At 37.3% G+C, this 15,555-nt stretch overlaps 1 protein-coding gene across 32 annotated transcripts in view; it reads right to left on the reverse strand.

Moving 5' to 3' along the window:
- ZBTB20 (zinc finger and BTB domain containing 20) overlaps window positions 1-15,555 on the reverse strand; it is a 1,063,249-nt gene that overhangs the window by 218,324 nt on the left and 829,370 nt on the right. The window lies entirely within an intron of this gene.

Raw genomic sequence — 15,555 nt, forward strand, 5'->3', positions numbered from 1 at the left:
ATATAAATGCTAGGTAGAGGGAGGATTTTTTTTATCCCAGTATTTTTCAAATATATCAAACTTAAAGTTGACTTAGTCATTAGCCTCTGACTTAAAATGATATAATTAAGATAGTAAAAGACCCACGGCAACTTAGCAAACCAGTCAAGGATATTGTAAAACAAGAAAACAGTTATCTCTTCAGAAACTTTCATAAAACTATTTTAGAATAATTCAAGCAAAAGTATTCATTTAAAAGAAGGGCACAGGGCTTGACCAGAGGAATGAGCAAACCAGGAAAAAGCACTTCCTAAAAACCTTGCTCATTGAGTGCTCCATCAGTACCAATAAGAATTCCCAGAGAAATGCAGTATACTTTATAATAAATGCAACATGATTGATTCCTATTGAAGACTATGGCCTTGAAAAGAATATTCATATTAAAAACATGAAGCCTGAATTGAAATGTCTGCTAATGGGTGAATATTTCCAAGACTGGCATATATGATTCACAGGAAACCGTTATACCCATCTCTGCCTTTCTTTCTTATGACATTGGACAAGTCATTTTACCTTTTAGAGGGTCTCTTGTCTCCTTGTTAGAAAGAGAGGGAGCTAGGCTACAAGAATCTAAAGATCACTTCCTACGCTAATATTTTATGGTATAGAAAGAGGTCGATCTTTAAAATGACTTGGTTTTGCTTAATTATAGCTTTCTGGTGTTAATATTCAGTCAGTTCAGTCACGAACTCTGTGGGGTTTTCTTGCAAAGATACTGGAGTGGTTTGCCATTTCCTTCTCCAGCTCATTTTACAGACGAGGAAATTGAGGCCAACAGGGTTAAATGATTTGTCCAGGGTGACCTAGCTAATAAGTGTCTGAGGATGGATTTGAATTCCACAAGATGAGTCATCCTAATGCTAGGCTCAGCCCTCTGAGCACTATGGCGCCACCTTACAGCTCTTCCTACCCCAATACAAACTTGTTGTTCCTTCCCCTGCAGCGAGTAAAAGAATCAGGTCTGCTAATTTTCTATTAAATCCTCCATTAAAAATCCAATAATTCTCTTTAGCATGTTATTGTTAACCATTATCCATGTTTAGTGCTACTAGTATTTTGCAGTTTATATTTAATATGTAAAATAACAATAATTTTTCATTTCAAATTTTAATGAGCATATATTGGAAGAAAAGTGAATAATTCAGAGTTAAAGTTCAAATGTTGTCAGATTGTAACAGGATAAATGGTGCCTAAGTTGACCTAGCATATCCAAAGGCTAGAATGCAAAATATTATTCTTTCTAGACTTAAAATGACAAAGGCCATGAGTGATATGAATCTGAGATGGAGGAAAAGATCACAATGTGTATGCCACTGTCTAAGACAAATTACAGACAAATTAAATTGGGGATTTTACTGGATATAATTGTTGTCTTTATATATTAATGAATAACAATAATACATGATCCCAAATTGAATAGTAAGGCTAAAATTTAATCTCAGAGTTCTTATACTATTCATAAATGTTCATAAACGTCAGAAGACCCCTATTCCTTGATTGAATTACAATCTAGTATGCAATTTTGAGAACAAGTATTAATCTACATAGATTTATTTTTCTACAGGTCAAATTGTTATTTTATTGATATGTGCCCTTTTCTCCTAAGTGATATTCACCTTATGTCTTCAAGACTTTGTCATCTAGAATCCTAAGAAGAATCTGTGATAATTTCAGAAAAGACTAAAAAAATTAGCATGTAGCCTATTAAGTCCTAAGCCACTGATGTTATCCAATGGATGGAAAACTGCTGTGATTTAATACAGTGAGCACTTCTTGTCGTTCAGTTGTGTCTGACTCTTCCTGACCCAGTGGACCACAGCGCACTAATACTATCCATAGGGGTTTCGTGGCAAAGATTCTGGGATGGCTTGCCATTTCCTTCTCTAGAGTGTTAAGGCAAGTGGAAATTATTTGACTTGTCTAGGGTCACATAGCTAGTAAGTGAAGCTAGATTTGAATTTAAGTCTTCTTGACTCTTGGTTTGGAGCTCATTCCACTAGAGGCCTCCATATTAAGACCCACTGAAGATTATTAGGGATGTAAACTCTAATTTGAGCTCCATTATTTATATAGATAAATTATTACAGAATCAGAACTCCAAGGAAATCGAGGCACTTTACTAGTTGTGATTTTTTTACTTAATTTAGTTTTTCCCTTAAGTTATCTGGTGTTTCATGGGGTAGATAAGAGGAAAACGTACTCCTTCCTTTTAATATTTCCTCAGATACATCCCATCTAGTATTTGTTTACATAAGTGCAAAGGTCCCCGAGGGCCGGGCTGGTTTCATTTTTGTCTAGATTCTCAGCACCTATCATAATGATTTGTACATGGTAGGCCTTGATAAATATTGAACTGAATTATACCTACCCCAGAAGCCTGGTGGCTACTGATTCCCAATGAAGCCCCAAAGACCTCATTCTAAGAAGGCATGTTCAGTGTGTACAAAAGTGGGCTCTACAAGCAAAGTTAGGGAAGAAGATGAGGAAAGGGCAGGGCAAATGCCCCACTAAACACTGCCTTCTGCAAGCTCTGCCTTTTCCTGCTCTTAACCATGGCCCTAAAGAAGGATTTTAGGGTTTGGAGAACACGTGCTTTGTCTGAGTTCCTTTGGAATGCAAGAGGGAAACCTTTCTTTTCTTCCTGTTACTTCTTACCATCTGGGGCTAGATGAGGTTGTGCAGGTCAATTGCTTTTTTTTTTTTAAATGGGTGGGGGGATGTACTCGAACAAATGAATCTTCTCATTTTTCTGTTTGTGAGCTTAGATGGAGCTATCATTATCTCTGCTCTGTAGTGAAAAACATGAGGTATGTAACAGAAAAAGAGGCTTTGGGTGGTTTCAAATGGAGTCCAAATGTTTTGACTCTTATTCCAATTCATTAAGTACCAGTACCAGACTAGAGCATATTGAAGTCCAGGCTTTTTTTCAGAAAATGGCACATATTATGCCTCATCATACAACTATGTGAGGAGTAACTCTGGGCTTCAGTTTTTATCTTGGATGAATCAGAAAACTATCATGTTATCACCCCTACTCATGACTCAACTGAAGTATGAAGCAGTAACCCAAAGTTTCTTAACCTTCTTTTGGGAGGGGGTAGACGACATGGTAGTGGCCAAGGGATGCTCCCTTAAAAAAATACAAAATAACCCAACAATACTCTTGACTATTTTCTTTCATCCTATTCTTTAAATTGGGCAGAATTATAGCTATTTAATAGGTGAGGATAACAACAATTTTGATATAAGAAATGATTCATTATATTTGAACATTTTTTCCCTGAGCTAAAAGTACTTTGTTAATTAATTCTTAGGTGGGAGTAATTCCAAACAATGGGATGAAGATTTTTACCTTGTTGGTTTTCCTAATACCTTTCTAGCTTCCCATGTTTTCAAAGGATGAGGCATTACTGGATTTTTAGAGTCATACGTCTTTCAGAATAAGTGCCAGCTTCCTAGGTTCCTGTCAATTGATATTCCATCTTTATCCTGGACACATGATTTCTTTGATCTGACAGATTCAAAAATTTTTCTGCTAGATTTAATGACATTCGATGTATACTGAATTCAGTAATTTTAATTCCTCTTTTTTTTTTCAACCTGGCATCAAGTTTAGTGATTTAAATTAGAGAAAGGTAATGGAGCCATAGAGATAGAGGACATACATGCTAGTACCCTGATTTCCATTTTACTGCTTCTTCCCAACCCTTTCCCCCCACCTCATTTCCAATTACTTCTTCATCAGGTAAAAGGTGGAGAGTGGATATGAATGCTCTACTTTTTGTAGCAGATTTTTCTCAACTTAAGTAGGACAATATGTTTCTCCCCCATGAGAAGAAAGACCAAGTAATCACAAGATGGTACCAAGATACAATTTAAAGAATCCTGAAGGACTACCATAAGCTGAAAATAAGGATGAGGAAAAAAAAAGTGATCATAAAATATAATTAGAATAAGTTTAACAGGTCCTCTATGAGTCATTTTGTTATACTCGGGGCCCTATCAGTTCTCCCTCTATGCTTGCCATCTCTTCTTGAAACTAGAGTTTCTGCCATCTTTCAGTGTTGTATGATGCTTCCTCAGCCACACTTGTTTGATGCTGGCAAGTGTGTGAATCAGTAGTAAGAGGTATTAGGAGAGGTCTCGGGCCAGAGACTTCTGATGAGAGGTAGTTAGACCTCATCCCAAGAACACCCCTTCAGCCATTCCACTGGACTTGTGATGCAGATAAGATATACGAAGAACTTTGACTTTTGGAGCACAGTACGTACAAACGGTACCACTCGGGTTGTACGTTCTGAAATGGCTCGATTATCCTCATACTATAAATAAAAGTGCGATTCCCTTCACTTATAATACAACTCATAGCTCATACTGTTTGTCATTGAATCAAATAAGGCGGTGCCCATCCTGGGGCAATAATCCATCTTTAAGATGGGAGTATGACATAGAATTCAACCTAGTCATCAGGCAGATGAGAAAATGATGCAGGGCAGAGCCATAAGGAGGGAAATCCATAGCAGTTAAACAAAACAGCCCTTACTTTCTGTCCTAATATCAATTCTAGGACAGAAGAGTGGTAAGGGCTAGGCAACTGGAGTTCAGTGACTTGCCCAGGGTCAGAAATCTAGGAAGTTTCTGAGGGCAGATTTGAACCCAAGTTCTTCCAACCTAGGCCTGGTGCTGTTTCCACTATGCTACCTAGCTGCCCCCCTAGGAGATTTCATTAATTATGGATCCCCTTTTTAGGTATCTAGTTAGACTCGGGTTGTTTCCCTTCAGTTGTAGAAGAATTCTTATTCCACCAAGGAGGAAGGATCACGGCACACACTACACAAGATGCGATGTTTTGTACTCTAAAAGATATCAGCATGGTTGTAGTTCTTGCCCTACAGAAACTGATGCAATACACACATAACAGGCATATGCAATAGATGCAGGTAGGAGAATAAGAACATCACATCAAGTCAACAGGACTTTAAAACTTTATCATGTTACAGGAACTAAGTGTTGTGGATACAAATACAAGCAAAAAGAAAGCTACATTGCCTGTCCTCAAGAGGCTTACATTCTGATAGAGGAAGACAACACACATATCTAGGAGGGACGGAGTTTCTTCCACGAGAGTACAGTGGCAAGGTATGGAGAATGATAGATGGGGATTTCTTCAAGAGGTAAGTTGCAGAAAGATCTCACCAATGGGAGAAGTCAGGGCCACAAGAGCAGAGGGGAAGGCAGCTGAAGCATGATGATGAAGAACAAAGATTAAAGAAAACACATTAAAGGAGGCTGAGAAATGGAAAGGGTAAGGGTTCTCACATGAAGGGCATAGTGGCAAAGAATGAAAGATGGCTGGTCTGGGCCATTCCTCAAAATGGAAGCTATCAGAAGAACTTCCCAATGGGAAGAGGGCACAAGGGTCAAGGGAGAAGGTCTGACAGAAACAGGATTAAAGTTAGGGTTAAAGTAAGGTATTTTTTGAAGGTAAAGGATAAATTATTTTAAAATAATTTTAAGGAAATAAAGTAAGATAAACTTCAAGTTTAATAATACTTATGCTCTATTCTTAGGATTAGCCAAAGCTACAAGTTGGGTAATTTTTTGGAACAAATTTTACTCCACCATTAAATGACCAGAAAAGCAAATCATAAGAAATAAAACAGAACAACCCCTTCCCCCACAATTGTGGCTATTTCTATATCAATATAGTGGAAATGAAAAACTAATGCCCTCCTCATCATTCAGTACAGTGATTCTGTTTTTGAGGTACTGGAGGCCATAATAAAAATCCAAACTTTGAGATATGGAGATTAATTAGCTTGGGTAAGAGAAAGTATGTCTTAATATGACGTGAGAATTCAAAGGGGTTAATACAAGGATGCTAATGCTTGGTTATTATATTCACAAGTACGATAAACTATATTATGAGAGACTAAGGACTGATATAAGGAAGAATTTTCTGATGGGCAAAGTGGGAAACATTTATGAAGCTATCAAGGAAGGTGGTAGAATTTCTTTCTTTGGAGGTCTTTGAAGGCTTGGAAATCTTATCTGCCTTGGACAGCATAATAATGGGTGGCCTTGCCACAAGTTAAAAGAATGAACTTGATCCCTTTAGATTTCTTCTAGCTATAATAGACAATATCCATGAGATCAGAGTTTAAATCTCAGGTCTGAAATTTCCTAGCTGTTTGTCCATGGGAAAGCCATGCCTATTCTCTTTGCTGAAATTTCCTCATCTATAAAAAGGCCTTAATTAAGGATTTATATATCTTAAAGCAATATATTAATATTAATTACATCATCATCAACAACAATAGAAGAAAAGTGGAGTAAAATACAAATTAGAGTATCTGCAGTAGTATTTTTGTGGTAGTATCGGTCAAGCATTTATTAAGCATCTAGTATATTCTAGGTGTTTTGCTAAGTGTTGGTGATGTAAGGAAAGGTAAAAGTCAGTCCTTGCTTTTAAGGAGCTCCCAATCTAATGAGGGAGACATCATTCAAACATTCAAACAATGTGCAAACTGTATAAAGGAAATTTTCAATGATCAATAGAAGGGAAAGATTTCCTAAAGAAGGTGAGGTTTAAGCTGGGATTTGAAGGACACCAGAGAAGCCAGGAGGTTGAGTCAAGGGAGGGAGAACATTCCAAGCATGGGAAAGTAGTCAGGCAATGTCTGATGGAAGGAACATTAAAGATGGGAGTGACAATGAATCAAAGACAACATGGGGTGAGAGCTATATAAAAAGAGGGAGAAAGTAGGGAAGAGGGGGCAACTTGTAAAAGGCCTTGGACACCATCTTAGAGGTGAAAGGGAGGCACTGGAGTTTAATGAATAGGCAGATTGGACAGACCAGAGTGGGGAGAGACTTGAGAAAACCAAGCAGTAGGCCATTGCCAAGGCATGAGGTGACAAAGGCCTGTATCAGAGAAGACAAGGAAGCGTATGTGAGAGAAGTGATGAAAAGGTCTTGGCAACAGATTGGCTAAGGAGAGTGAAAGTAAGGAGCTGAAGAGAATGCCTTGGTTGTGAACCTGAGTGACAGGGATGATGGGCCCTCAACAAAAATAGGGAAATTTGCAAGAGGGGAAAGATAATGAATGAGTTTAGTTTTGGAAATATTGAGTTCAGGATGTCTACAGGACATCCAGTTTTAGACATGCAATAGGCATATTAGAGATATGAGACTAGAAGTTAGCAGAGATGTTAGGGCTGGGAAAGTAGATTTGAAAATCATCCTAGAGAAGATAACAGAAACCATTGAGGCTGATGAGATCAGTTTACCAAGTGAAATAGTTTAGAGGGAAGAGAAGAAGGCCTTTGGTTCTGTTAAATCAAAAGTGGATCCTGTGTTTATGCCACCGAGATATAACTGAACTGCATATCTTCTAGGGCAAATCAAGTAAAATTTTAATATGATTATCCAGAGTATAACATCATAAAAGTAGTACCCAGAGCATAACATCATTCCTTCAGGGCTAATAAATGTGACAACATTTTGGAAATGTTATAAGAGGCAGCGGTGAGGCATACAGTTTTTGAGACCCGGAATAAGGATAACCTGGATTCAAATCCTGTCTTTGATACTTATTAGTTTCGTGACTTTGTGTAAGTCATTTAACCATTTCTAAACCACAGTTTCCTCATCTATAAAAATTAGAATAATCATATCTATAAGACCACTTCACCAATCACAAGGTGAAGAAGAAAAGTGGTAATGTATCTAATGTACTTTGAAGGCTTTAAGGGAATATATATATATATATATATATATATATATATATATACACACATATACACATGCATATAAAATATATAAACATATATGTAATATCTAAATATATAGTATAAATATATTTAAAGGAATATGTGTACACACATATATGCCCATGTGTGGGTGCATATATGTGTGTATAATACACATATACATAACAACTTATTATCATTATAGAACTGGTATTAAATACAAATTAATTTGTTGGATACCAGAAAATAGTACATAATGTGTGCTTTCAATTCAAATATTGAAATGAATACAAAACCTCCCTAAAATTTCTGCAAGGTCTATCTTTGTAGTAAGGAAGAAATCCAGCCTCCAGTCCTTTAGTAATGACCAATCTAAAATGGCCCCATTTTAAAAAAGCACAATGTGTTATTTAAACAGCAACTGAGTCCATTCTATAGCCCATAATTTTTATCGTAACAATTGGTGGCCTTTATATAGTGATTTACATAGATCTCATTTAAGTCTCACTGTAATTCTGTGGCATTATAGGTATCATCATCCCCATTTTCCAGATGAAGCGACTGACCTCAGAGGATAAGTGACTTGCCTTTGCTTATACGATTGGCAAAGATTATAAATAAGATCTGAACATAGTTTTTCTTGACTCCTAGTCCAATACTCTAGCCAGTATACCATGTGGTTAAATCTTATAAATCATTTAGATGCACCTGTCAACAGAAAGCTCATGACAGAATCAACACGAGGAGTCTACACACACACACACACGTATACACACAAAAAACTGGCACCACATTACAAAAGAAAGTTATTTCTAAAACTGGGCTTTGGCTATTAAAGACCTTCATTAGAATCAGTCCCAGTGTACCTCACAAAGATTTTGTGCAGAAAAAGAAATGTAGGCTTTCTTTTGCAACCCATTATTTTCATAAGAACATGAATCAAAGAGATAAACTATGCCAATTTCTTCATAGCTGACTTGTTATAGGATATTGTTTGAGTCTTCACTAATGACTCCTTGAGGTTGGTTATTACTGTGATTAGGAGTTGGGAGGATAGAGGTCTGAGACCTTTCGAAAAAGAAACATTTTGTTCAGTACCACTACAGAAAATAAAGTCAGCATTAAGCTAACTTTAACAACCCAACTAGGATAATGGTCTGAATACGCAGCCTTTGCTTTTGCTATTTTAAATGACAAGAAAGAACTGAACAGTAAAGATGCTAGGCTAGCCAGCAATTTGAAGTTTGAGGAATTGTGGTATAGGAAACTGATAGCTTTTGTCATTAGAGTTAGTAAAGTTTATATGTTCTCTCCACACTCCCATCTTCCTTCTTTTGTTCCATCCATCCATCCATCACTGGGCTTAAGAAAAAGGAGATAATATAACTCTAACTAGATCTGGTCTTTGGCAGGTCTTTGAATTAGGCTTCCTCCCCACCTCCTCTCTTATGTCTCATTCCCTCCTTTCTTCCTGAAATTCATTCCCTTCCCTTTTCAACCGGTTTTTAGCTAAATGCCAATGAATTTTCTACAGAATGTTAAGGGAGTAGAAGGAGGTTTTAGTTTGCTTATATTTTACTTAGGGTTCTGTTATCCTTTTTAGAGGTATTTGAGTTTAAAAGAAAATAGTAAGTCCTAGAAAACCTTCAAAGATGGAACTGTTCCTTGGGTAGGGTAACCAGCACTTTGTTCCTGGATACCAAAATTTAGAGGGGACTAACAGCACTTGACTGGCTTCTGGAAAAGTGAGCTTAGCATCTACTTAGAAAGAAGTATTTGTTCAAATAAGAAGCCACATGTTTGCCACAAGATGGTGTTTCTTTTCCCTTTTGTGGGAAAGCACAGGTGAGCTATAGGATTGAGAGACAACTGGCATAAAAATTGGTAGCTATGGCTCTGCTTAAAAGGCTGAGTATCAACTATTATCACAGGCAGTGATAAAAGTGTTGGGACAAAGGGGCCTGGAAAATGCCCTTAAGATTTTGCTAGATAAATACTTACCTGCTCTGGTACCTCAAAGGATAAAATGTATCTATGACTCGATAATAAACACTAAATGATTTTTCTTTTTCTTCTGAAAATTATAGACAATATTATCTGTTATTGTCATCCTATGTGCACATGATTTATTCTAATAAGAATCATGAGTTTTGTGGTAGCATCAAGGAGAACATAGTTTATAGTGAAATTTTATTAGCATATTCTTAATTAACATGTTTTTGTTTTATTTTGTTTCTTCCTCTTCTACAATTATCTTCCTTTGGTCCCAGGCTCTTTATTAGCAACTATTTAAAAGTATTCTTTTCCATGTAAATATATATTTTTTTCTTCTCTACACACCACATGCCATTGAGGTTTTCCTATAAATATCTCTATTATTATATTTATCCATTAATGAACTAAGCTATAATAATGCCTCATGCCTACTTCTTCTCCTCCTATTAAAGGAATGGATTAAGTTATTCAACAACCTAGTAGGAATCCCTCAGGCCACACTGTGGAAGATCTCATTTCAACGGGGAGCAAAACCAGAGACTGTCTGAGCAAAGGATAAGAAATAGGCAGCTATGAGACAAGATGAAGAATCGATAAAGAATTCTCTCCTAAGAAAGAAACTTTGTTAAAGTGTAAAGAAGAAAAATTTTAAAATAAGACAAAAAATGGATGAAATAGTTTGGGGTTAAAAGGGAATGGGTGAGGGATGGATGGAGAGGGAAGGAGACAAGATCTACCAGACTATTTTCAAACCTTCAGTTTATTTCATTTCCAGGCAATGAAAATTACCAATACCATTTGACTTTGTCCAAAGTACTTTAAGTCTAAAGTGCTCATAACACAAGAGGGTTCCTTTCTCATTTCCAAAGACAATTAATTTAGGCCCTGGGGCCTAAGGTTTAATACCTTTCCTCTTATTTTATAAGTTTGTATAGAGACAGCTCCTCCTGCATGTACTTGTTCTGAGGAAATGACCCACCTTCTAATAAGACTAATACTAATTAACCCCATAGTGAGCATTTTATTCTTTACCATTTCTTCCTTAAAGGACATAGGCATGCTTTCCTCTCAATTATGAAAAAGAATTGATCTGAACATAACTAGTGTTTGAAGTAGGGCAGGGAAGGGTTATGTCTGGAGCAATTCAAAAAAGAAATAAATAGTACCACAAAAAGTTGCTTAAAAGTCTTTTCTGGGAGGGGTGGTGATTCAGTGGTATCCAACGGTATTCAAATGAAAGTTTCAATCCATTTATCCAAATGCTTGAGGCTCCCATTTTAAGGCAAAGATAATGATAATAAGTATGGAAGAAGAGAAATTATATTCATGTGCAGAGCAGTAAACACAGACACCACACACATACACACATATACACACATGCACGAAAGCACTTTTCCATCTTGATCATCTTTCAGAGAAGGCTGAAGAGAAGAAGAGTGATGCAATTGATCTTTCTACTATTCTAAAGTATAGGCTAAAGTTTTTCTAGATCTTTTTTTAAGCAAATGCTTTGTAAATTCTGAGATGATCACTGTTTTCCAACTTTAAAAAAAAGGAACATGATGATGGTGGGTGATTTAATGGAATCAGCTTGTCAAAATGATGGAACTGAAAAATCCTTTTTATAGAAATATGTCCACACATTAGGAAAAAAAATACCAAAAAACCCTTTAACATAATGTATACAGTGTAGAGTAGCTTTTGTCATGGCAAAAGAAAGAAATATCCTTAATTTAGACAGTAAGGGAAAGGTTCTGCTGAAAATCTCTATGGGATAAATCACAGAAATACACCTTGGACTGACAAATGGAGATAGGAGACTCCCAGGTCTTGTTAGGAGCCAGCAAAAGTGCCATCCTGTCTTAATAGTCTGTCATCTCTGGTACATACTAAGAAAAATTTCAAGGCTATTTCCTTCAGAACTACTAGGAGACAGTCTCAAATTTTTAAAGATTTATACAAGATTGGATAAGAAAACGACCCCCTTCTAAATGATGAATCTTCAAGGCAAAAGATCCCTTTCCTTGGCTTTAAACACCTGTGGATTCACTTTTGAAGTACCCAAGCAGAGCAAGCAAACACACACACACACACACACACACACACACACACACACACACACTGAACTTTCTTATCTCTGCCGAGTAATTGCTAGGAAATGGAAAGGAAATACTTTAAAATGCCCAGGAATTCTACAACCTTTAGAGTAGGCAAGAGGTAAGAGGGATAGCTAATGCAGCATTCTTTAAGCATCCATCTGTAATCCACAACCCTTTGGGATGAAGCACACAAAACTGTGTCTATGACAGATCTCCCTAAGCCCCTCAAGAGCAGAAGCCATAATGGGTTCACTGCCACCAACCGAGCTTCTCCAGGATACCGCCTGCGAACACACTGGCATGTGCATTTCGGGCCCTCCTGATCTCTCTTTGGACTCCTCTAATAGTCTCCTAATTGCTCTCCCTGCTTCCTCTCTCTGAGCTGTTCTTCACATACCTACCTGCCAAATTAATAGTCCGAAAGACACAGGCCTGACCATGCCATCACCATTGGCTTCCCAGGGCCTTCAGGATAAAAAAAGCAAAACCGAAAACAGAACACTCAGCCTGATACTTCATTCACCAGGTGCTTCCCGCCTACCTTCCCCGAACGATGTCCTATCCGTCCGCTTGGTGCTCGGCGCCTCAGAGGTGTTTTACATTCTGACTAAAGGGACCTAGCTCGAAGGTTGTGAGGATCCATCCAGTGGGTTCTCCCAAAGAGAGGAGAAAAGGGCCTCCTGATACAGAAACAGTTATGGCGGCTATTTCCGTGGTGGCGAAGAGCGGAAGAGATGCTCATCCACTGGGAAATGGCTGACCAACTTGTGGCGTGGGATTGTAACGGAGTGCTGTTGTGCCAGAAGAAATGACGATCAAGAGGCGCACAAAAGCAACCTGGACTTGCATGAAGTGATTCAAAGCGAAGTGAACAGAACCAGGAAAACATTGTACATAGCAACAATAATGCATGACGATCAAGGGGAGTGACAACCATCATCCACCAGGCAACTGAGATGACTAGCTGAGACAACTCCAAGTATACGCGCGTGACAAAAAGGCTAGCCACTGCAGCAAAAGGAACCGAAGACATCCAAATGCAGATCGAAACGTTCCAGTCTTCACTCTATTCCTCCATGAATTTTTCTCTAGTGTTGGTGACATATCTTCTTTCACAATATAATGAAAATGGAAATATGTATGGTATAACACATGCACAACTTTTATCATATTTACCTGCCATCTTGGGATGACAAAAATGTCAGAAAATGATTCTTGAAAATTGTACTATCATGTAATCTGGAAAAAAATTTAAATTTTATTTTTAAAAGTGTTTAGCATAGTGCCTCAACTTGCTAAACATCCTTCCAGGCCCCTTCCCCCCCCCCTCCCCATATGCTTTATAAATAGAAGTGGAAAAATTTAATGCATGTACATAGCAGGAAATGTTCTCTCTTCATTTTTCTCTTCTTAAACTTTTTTTTATATCTTATGTAAACAGTGGTGATGGAATTATAAACACTATTATTCCACCTCCATGTTAATACTCTTATTATCTTTCCATAAACAGAGGCAAAAGAATACATCTGTGACACCAATCAATCCCTTCTTTTAAAAAGCAGTTTATCTTTTATAAATAGTGAAGGAAAAATTTAATGAATTCAAAATTTACTTGTCCTCTTTGTATTTTTATGCTAGTAGAATAAAACCAAATAGTTGTTATTTAAGCATTTTGAATCCCTACATTAGTTATTATTCACTGTTCTGGTTTTACTTTTCTTAGTTAATGGATCTGTAGGTTCTTCCCTGCAGTGCACCTTCCTACAGGGGACAGGCCAGGTGTGACCTTCCACAGGAGGTTTCTCTTGATTTATTTGCCCTACATTTCTTTGTTAGTGACCTCCCTGTCTTGAAATTACTTTACATCTATTTTTGTATTTACTTTACTACCCCCATGGAGTATTTTCCAGATTACATCTTTATAGACTGTAAACTTCTTAAGGGCAGGGACTTCTGTATTTATTCTTCTTATCCAATACTTAGTCTTACATGGGGCAAATGCTTACAGACAGGAATCTAATTGAATTATTGAATAATATGGTAGTAGAGAAGGAAGAGGATAGTGATACCAACTGTGGCTCTGAAGGAGGTGGAAAGAACAGAAACAAGAGGCATGGAGAACTTCCAAAGGGCACATCTCCTTTGAAGATCTCAAATCATCTCATTTTTACTGAGAAAAAAGAGACCATTCAATGTGAGCTACCTCTTCTCCCTATTTTTTTCATCACAAAAATTCAACATCAATCTCCACGCCTTCTTTACTCCAGTTTCTAAAAATGAGGAAGCCCTTCATTTACTAAAACCAACACCTCTACAAGTGCCCTCTAGTCTTTATATCCCCTTTCTCTTAGTTCTTTGAACTTCCTTTCCTACTGTCCACAAACATGCTTCCATTCTTTAAAAAAAATCCAAACCCTTCACAAGACTCTACCATCCCCTCAGACTAGCATCATATAACTCCTTTCCTTGGCTGAATTACAAAAAAAAATAATAATAATTCTTTCTCCATTCATTCCCTTTACTTCCTCTCCTCTCTTTCCCTTCTCAACTCATTTCAATATGGTTCCCAATGCCATTACTCAAATGAAATTTCTTACTCCAAAGTTAGCAATGATCTCTAAATTACCAAATCTGATTTTCCCCTTTCATCTTCATCCTCCTCAACCTCTTTGAAATACTGCTTGCCATAACCTCCTCCTGTATACTCTCTCTTTTCTGAGCATACACCATATTCTTCTTACCTGGTTCTCAAATCTGTCTTGTATCTCAGGCTCAGTTGCTTGTCATTCACGTCATGTTACCTGATTGTGGGTGAGCCTCAGAACAATGCCTTGGGCTCTATTCTTTTCTGTCTCTACACTTTCACTTGGTGATCTCATTCACTTCATGACTTTAATCATCATTTCTATGACTATGATTATGTAATCTATTTATTTAGCCCAAATCTCTTTTGAGTTTGAGTCCTGGATCCTCCAACAACAGGACATTTTGAACTAGCTGTCTTATAGGCATCTCAATATTTTGAAAATGGAATATGTTTCTTTCCTTCCAAATTCTCTTCCAAACTTAACTTAATTCTGTCAAGGGCACCACCATCTTTCTAGTATCCCAAGTTTCAAGTTCGGATTTATCCTTAACTCTTCATTCTCCCTTGTCACACATTAGCTGCCAAACCTTGCTATTTCTACATCTACAATATCAATCACATCGGGTCCATTCTTCCCACTCACATAGCATCCACTTTAATTCAGGCTCTTAATACTTCTCATTTAGACTAGTACAATGGCCTTATAATTGCTCATTCTATCTCAAGTCTGTCACCTCCACATCCTCCACAAAACATCTGAAGTGATTTTTCTAAAGCATAAGTTTGATCATGCCATTTTCCCACTCAAACTCCAGTGGTTGCCTTATTGCCTTAGGATCAAATATAAATTTCTTTGTTTGGCTTTTAAAGACTTTCTCAAGATGGAGCCAATCTACTGTATCTCCTCACTATGCATTATTCACTTTCCCAGACTCTACAGTCCAAGCCAAACTCACCTTGTTGCTATTCTTCACACACGATGCTCCATTTTCAATCTCTGCATTTTACCATGGTACTCCCTGGGCCTCTAATGCACTTTTTCTTTTTTTTTTTCCTGTTTCAAAGAATCCCTCACTTCAAGACT

This window comes from Monodelphis domestica, chromosome 4, assembly GCF_027887165.1.
Source record: "Monodelphis domestica isolate mMonDom1 chromosome 4, mMonDom1.pri, whole genome shotgun sequence".
Classification (NCBI taxonomy): domain Eukaryota; kingdom Metazoa; phylum Chordata; class Mammalia; order Didelphimorphia; family Didelphidae; genus Monodelphis; species Monodelphis domestica.